General features: G+C 42.2%; 1 long non-coding RNA gene across 1 annotated transcript in view; it reads right to left on the bottom strand.

Annotated features, from left to right (window-relative positions):
* Positions 1–797: 797 nt before the first annotated feature.
* Positions 798–7,695, bottom strand: part of LOC122560785 — a 48,903-nt gene continuing 42,005 nt past the window's right edge. Inside the window, exons 2-3 of the long non-coding RNA XR_006314808.1 lie at positions 3,280–3,353; positions 798–1,177 (exon numbers count right to left, since the gene is read on the bottom strand). This is a non-coding gene — a long non-coding RNA (uncharacterized LOC122560785). The remainder of the gene's footprint in view (positions 1,178–3,279; positions 3,354–7,695) is intronic.

Here is a 7,695-nt window from a genome sequence, read left to right as displayed (position 1 = left end):
GAGATCGGTGAGCCCATGGGTGTTCCATTGATTTGTTCGTATGTCTGGTTGTTGAATGTGAAGTGTGTTGTGAGGCACAGGTCCAGTAGTTTGAGTATGCAGTCTTTGTTGATAGGTTCCACATCCTGTTGTCTGTTCTGTATGTCCAGCAAGTTGGCTATTGTTTCTCTGGCTAGGGTTTTGTCAATAGAGGTGAACAGTGCCGTTACATTGAATGAGACCATAGTTTCTTCCTTGTCTATGTGTATATTTCTGAAGATGTCCAGGAATTCCTGTGTTGATTTATAGATTGTCTGGATCCGCTGATCAGGTGTTTCAGTTTCTGCTGTAGTTCTTTAGCCAGTTTGTGTGATGTTGTCCCTGGTAGTGATACTATAGGTCTGAGTGGGATGTCTGGTTTGTGCACTTTAGGTAGTCCATAGAATCTGGGGGTGTTGTTGCTTTCAGGTTTCATTCTTTGTAGGTCCGACCTGGTTATCTGTCTGTTTTTTTGTAGATTCCTCAGTGTATTATTTATCCTATTGGTGAGCTGTGGGGTGGGGTCAAACTCCCTCTTTTGGTAGGTGTTGGTATCTGCAAGTAGTTGTTGTGCTTTTTGATCACATCATTTGAATAATGACACATGAAATTTCCAGATTTAACCTTTTCAATTGCAATGAGCTTAGTCCATGTCTATGATACAAATACGCAACTTCAGATGGTTCAATAAATTTCAATGATGAAGCAGATGGCACAATTCCATTCTTGCACATAAAACAGCTTTTGGATATTTTTGTTTAATTGTGTTTCTGGCCCTTGGTCAAGTTGCTGTTCCACTTGCACGGAAGTAGTGGACAGTGCCATTGTGGCTTGTTTTTCTGCCAAACTAACAGCGGGACTAAAGTATTTTATCTAATTTGTCTCAAGTTGCAGACACCTTTGGCCAAATGTTTGGTCTCTATTTCAAACATTTATGTCAATTCTCATGTATTTGGCTTAGCAAATTGCTAAGGCATTCAAGAACAGCTGTCGTGAAATGGATTTTATCTGTTGGATATTATTTTCTTCTCCTTATCACTATAAAGTCTTAACTTTGTCACCTATTACCCATATGCTGCTTCTGAAATTTCTCAGGTTTTTGGTGATGTTAACTTCTCGGTGGTATCTTGTAACACAAAACGCAAAAGCTGCAGGAAATCTGAAACAAAAGCAGAGAGCATTGGAGGCTATTGCAACATCAGTTCTGAAGAAGGGTTTACATCTGAAAAGTTGTTTGACTCAACAAATGCTGGCTGATGTCCTGATTGTCTCCAGGAGTTTTGTCTATCCAAGATATTTTTCAGTGCACATGAAATTTAACCCAGGAGTTTTCTATAAAAATCAGAATGCATGTGAATGGATGAAGAGGGGTGGGAGGCAATTTATGCAGCATGAACATTGGCACGGACCTGTTGTGCCACGTGGCCTGTTTCAATGTTAGAGTCTTTCATTCTAAAAATTCATTCTAATTCACTAATACCCAATCCTTGAGACACATCGATCCAATTTCCCTTTAGGTTTAAGTTCGTTTGATGTGATTTTGAGCCTTGTTGAATGTCTGAGATAAGTTTCCTAGTCTGTACTGAGTTTCAATAAGGTCCCTTCTCATTCATCAAAGTTCTAAGGAGTACAAGTCCACCTTATTCAACTTCTCAAGAGAAAATCATTCCAGACCCTGAATTAACCCTGTGAACATTCCCAGGACTGCCTCCACTGTCAGTTTATCCTTCCTTACATAGGATATGTAAGGATATGTTTTTTAGCTATAGGCTGCATACTGCCATATTTTTATATTTCCTTCCATTTACAATAAAGATCAACATTTAATGTGCCTTCCCTATTATCCACTGTACTTAGATGTCTGCTTTTTTGTGTTATGTACAAAGATTTCCAAAACACTTTGTGCTGGACCTTTCCACAGTCTTTCTCCACTTAAGTAACATTCAACTCTTTCTAACCTTGCAGCCAAAGAGCATAACCTCACACATGTTCCTACATTTGATCTATTTGCTGGATGAGGGGTGTAAGTATCTGAGGGACCAAGAACTGGTTCACAGCTACAGAGGCAGGCAGAAACAAAATATTAATCTGTTTCCTCTTGCCTGAGAAAATCAAATACACAACACAGTACTTTGAACAAACTGATCTCTTTACCATTTAACCTTCTTACTTTAAATTGCAACCCAGATCTTTGGATCCTTAACTTCAGCAGCAAAGTCATCTGACCATATGAATGAACCAGCTTCGATCCTGGATGTGATTAACAGCAGCGATAGCAGGGAAATCTAACCCCGGCATCCACTTGTGAACTTGATGTATACCTGCGGGTTAGATAACCGAATGCCTTTCCACACATAAAGCAGACAAATGACGTCTCTGCGGTGTGAACTCACTGGTGCACAATAAAGATGGAAGAGCGATTGAATCCTTTCCCGTAGTCAGAACAGGCCTCTCCAGTTAGTGCACTGATTATTAAGTAGGTCGAACAAATTACTGAAACCGTTTTGACACTGAGCAGGTAAACAGTCTCTCCCTGGTGTCGATGCGTTGGTGCCTTCACGCCCTGCACCCCTGAGTGAACTCCTTCTCACATGCAATACCCACTCACCAGTGTGAGTGTGTTGGTGCATCAGCAGGTTTAAGGACCTAGAATCCCTGCCTGAATGCCGAGAAGGTGAACAAAAACCCCCTGGTGTGAACTCACTCCTCGGCCAGATGGAAGGAGTACCTGAACCTCTCTCTGCAGTGCGGACAGTTTCTCATCCATGTGAGCTTGCTGGTGCTTTTTCAGTTCCATGGAGTTCCAGGGATTTCCAGCATTTAAAAACTCCTCCTCCTGTACCTACAGCTTGGAGAACCGAGTGAATCCCTCCCCGTTCTGCAGCAGGTGAACAGCCTCTCACTGTGACTTTCCAGTAAATAAGGGCAAATAAATCCTTCCCCCCAGCCCCCCAACATACAGAGCAGTTAAACAGTGTCCCTTTAGGAATAAACCAAGAGACACTCAAAACATGAGCAGCTAATGCTCTTTGGAACACATTTAAGGTTTTAGCAGAAGATGAACCTCCATCTTTTCAAGTTTTAAACAAAGAGCTGGTTTTCTGCAGTAAGGAGAGTGGTTAGGAAGAGAAAAGAGCAAACTGATATTTGTATTGAACCATGACGTGCAAATAAACAGCTGTGGAAGATAATGATGCCACCTTCCTTCCTTTTAAATGGATTATTCACAGTTTTCCACTGCAAAATGATTGATTGTCATACCTTATTAAATTTCCTGGCTTTTGAGTTTCAAAACCAAACCTAGTGTTGTAGTTTGTTTCGGAATGAATCAATTCCTGTAAAATAGATGGAAATCTAGGGTGAGATACTGAGAATGACCAACCTAGAAAGTCCAGCTCTGATCCCCACTTGTTTGAGTTAGGTTGCCTCAACTGGACACTGAAACAGATCAAGAAAATTCAACTCTGACCGCTGCTCCCTTTCAAGTTAAAGCTGGATGGCTTTCACCAAAGTTTTTAAACTTGTTGGGGCTACAGCTTCATGTACACCATCGAATTACAGATTCCATTGCGAATAGAAGTTGGAAGATAAAACGATTCCTCACTGGCAGGGTTTCCAACACTGTTACAGATAAACCTCAGCTGGAGCCCCCAGGCCAGCTGGAGTGAGGGGAAATTAGATGGGCAAGATAGAAGCAAGACCAAGGATTAATTTGACACCCACCCTTCCTTAAAGTGTGGTCCTTGTGGGACCCACATACTTCTGCGTTTGTAGCAAAATGAAAGTCCTCACTGCTTGAAACTTTTAGTGCGGGCTCATAAAATAAATATCTTGAAAGAATTGATCAATGAAACGCAGTATTCTATTTATAGTGTCTGACACATTGATGATGATTACTAACAAGGATAAGTACACACAAGAAATCTTCCAACGTTGCCTGTGATCCTTTGAAAATGACTGGGTAACCAAACATAGCTATTTTTATCCAATTTTATTAATAGTCTCTGGCGACTTGTGACTCATTTCCTTTTGAGCAGCATGCTTTCCAATTGCCAGTTATAAACCAGTACCATGCTAACACTCACGGCCTATTCACAGGATCATATGCTGAGCCGTATAATTGAAGCCAATAATGAATTATGTGGCTACTTTTTAATAGGACTCCAGTGTTCAAGTGATGGCTTCAAGGCAAAAGAAACTTTGTCCAAAATGCCTCCAAACAGACTCACTTATCTATTTTTCTCTTTTGTTCAAACGAGAAAAGCATCTTCCTTCTAAAGGTCTTTTGCATTTATTCCAAATGTTGTCGTTTGGGAATTTTTGTATTTATTTTAAACAAGTAAGTGGTCAGATAGTCCTAGAGCACCCAACTTATTCATTTTATGTCCTTCTTTCTAAAGTAAGAAACCTGCTGCCTTAACCCAATCTGGTCACCCCAGCCACATAATACTTAGCAATCCTTTGAAGTGGTTTTGCAAGTCACTGAGTTGACAAAATGCTGACTTAGAGAGGTTATTAGAAGGATGCCTATTAGAATTTTCCAGAAGCATGCAAAATGTTAAAAAAAAGAGAATGGCCAATTTGGACTAGTCCCTTGAACAATCAAAGAGTCTAATCTTGATCATCAACAAATGATAGCTGGGGTCATCGGCAGTGCTATCAAGCAGCACTTGTGCAGAAATCACTTGCTCACTGATGCTCAGTTTGAGTTCTACCACAGCCACTTGACTCTTTCCCTTATTTACAGCCTCAGCTCAAACATGGACAAAAGAGCTAAATTCAAGAGTAGAATTAGAGAGTAATTGTTCGTGACATCTAAGCAACATGTGATCAAATGTAGCGTCAAGGTGCCCTGAAAAGACTGTAAGCATCAAGGGAAAAACTCTGTACTGGTTGAAGTCATACCTGGCACAAAAGAAGATGGCTGTGGTTTTAAAAGATGTTTGTTGCAGGCTCTCTGCAGAAGTTCTAGGTCCAACCATTTTAAGGTCAGAGATGGAAATGCTCCCTGATGGTTGCATAATATTTCACCCTAATTCACCGCTTCTCAAATGCAGAAACAGTCCGTGTCCATGTGCAGAAGAACTTGGAGTGCATCCTATCTTGGACTGACAAGGGGCATTTACCATTTGCACTGCTCCAGGCCAGGCATTGACCAACTCCAACAAGAGAGAATCCAACCACTGCCCATTAATGGTGAATGACATCACCATCACTGAATCCCCCACTGTCAACATGCTAGAGATTACCATTGTACTGGATTGGCAATATAAATATTGTTGCTGTAAGAAAAGGTTAGTGGCTGGGAATCCTGCCCTAAATAATTCACCACCTATCTCCACAATGCCTGCCTAAGATTTACAAAGCACAAGGCAGGACTGTTTTTGGTTTATTCATGGAATGTGGGCTTTGCTGACCCGCCTAAAGTTTATTGCCCATCCCTAACTGCCTTTGAGAAGGTGTTGGTGAGCTGCCTTCTTGAACCACTGCAGGCCATTTGGTATGGGTACACCCTTGGCACAGTTGAGGAGGGAGGTTCAGAATTTTGATACATCAACACTGAAGGAACAGTGATCTATTTCAAAGTCCAGATGGTGAGGGACTTGAAGGGGAACGTGCAGGTGGTGATGTTCCCATTTTCCTTCTGCTCTTGCCCCACTAGGTGATAGTGAATTTGGAAGATACAACAGAGAATTTTCTCAATGTGAAGAAGGGGTTTAGGCTCCACAAGGACTATGCCGTGGTCACTCTTGTCATGGACAGAAGCATCATGGCAGGCAGATTGTTGAGCTTTGTTAGTTCCTTCTTACCGCAGACCCAATCTAGCAGAAATGACTTTGAGGACCTGAACATCCCAAGCTTAGTGATGGATATTGATGTATTGGTCATACTAAAAACATTGGCAATGCTAAATTGCCTATAGTGCTCTGGGATGTGCAATTAGGTGGATTCACTATGGGAAATGTAGGATCACAGGGATAGGGTGGCTGGAGGTTCTGAGTGGGATGCTCTTCAACTGTGGACTTGATGTGCCGAATGGCCTGCTTCCACACTGTAAGGATTCTAGGACTTTCTCTCCCAACTGTACACTGCTGTGCCCCTACCTCTGCTAAGTCCATCCTGCTGATGATTTAGAACATTACCAGGATGGTAATTGTGTTGTCCGGGACATAGTCACACTCATAGAATTGTCCCTGACAGACAGACAACATCAGACTGTTGCTTCACCAGCCTGTGAGACAGCTCTGCCGATTTCCGGCACTGTTCCTGATTATGTTAGTAAGGAGGTCTGTAGGAAGTCAACAGGGCTGCGTTTTCCATGTCATTGCCTGGATCGAACTCAGTGTAATTTCAGTGCATCTATTGTGCGCATATTTTGTTCTTTGGCTTCTTTTGCTGCAACAGAAGAAAAATCTGCAGGCGATAGTTTGGAAACGAACTTGGAGAAATTGTTTCCACTGTGCTCCTGGGCTTGGGAGCAAGCCAGGCTTCCTGATCATATCTCTGTGGGAAAAGTGGGCATTGTGTGACAGCACGAGGGTCTTGGCTGTGAGGCCTCACTCTCGAGCTTCATGCCTCGTGAGTGAAGCATTGGCTACTTTCTGGTAGGAGTAGCAAATGAGAATGGTGAGCTTTAGGAACGATTGGGGAAGGATATTAAAGCTGCTGTGCCTTGAAGATGGATTTTGTTCAGAACACTGGGCATGTACCAGAACCTTCACCATTTTAGTAAATGGTGATGAGACCTACAACAACCAAACTTTCCCACCATTTATAGGAGCTGTCTGTTGTAATGCTTTATGCACAAATAAATCATATATAGAAGTGACAGATTTATTGAATAGTTTGTTTGGCTCATGTGATGAACATGATTACACTGAAAAACATGAGTTTAAATAAAAATCTTGACTTTGAAACCTGTCATTGAGCTCCCTTGAGCTGACAAGGTATTGAGTACCATCATTATTTTACAGTGAGTATGAGAAATTGGGCTTGTCAATGCCTATTTTTTGGGGAGTGGGAGGGTGCTGTAAATGCCATTGTTGCTTCAGTATAGTGTCTGCACCGCATCCATGTTAGGCAAATCAATGTCAGAGATGAGAGTGTGGGGCTGGAAAAGCACAGCAGGTCAGGCAGCATCCTAGGGGCAGGAGAATCGATGTTTCGGGCATAAGCCCTTAAAGGGCTTATACCCGAAATGTTGATTCTCCTGCTCCTCTGATGTTGCCTGACCTGCTGTGCTTTTCCAGCACTATACTCTTGACTCTGATCTCCAGCATCTGCATTCCTCACTTTCTCCAAATCAATGTCAAATGTTATATCAGTAAAGTGCACGGCATGGTCTACTACAAAGCAGGGAGTCAGCATATAACACTGATGCAATGCCATGGACGTTATTTTGAAGCTGAAGCTTTAACCTTACAAAGTTGGAAAAACACTTGGCAGCAGCAAGGACCCCCTACCTCAAGGATGGACAAAGGGAACACCTGCCGTTTCAAGGTTCGTTCCTGTCAATTTTCTTTTAATGACTTTCACCTTACCTTCTGATTGACTTTGTCTAAGTCTACGCTCCTGTAGTGTCATCCTAGTGGCTGGTAGGAAGTTACTCTGTATCAGTGGGGGAGACTGTCCATGTAAAAGAGCAGTGATCAGCTCTGGGCCTACAAGATCCAGCTT

This window comes from Chiloscyllium plagiosum, chromosome 21 (assembly GCF_004010195.1).
Source record: "Chiloscyllium plagiosum isolate BGI_BamShark_2017 chromosome 21, ASM401019v2, whole genome shotgun sequence".
NCBI classification, from domain to species: Eukaryota; Metazoa; Chordata; class Chondrichthyes; order Orectolobiformes; family Hemiscylliidae; genus Chiloscyllium; species Chiloscyllium plagiosum.
This window is presented reverse-complemented; position numbering and strand designations above follow the sequence as displayed.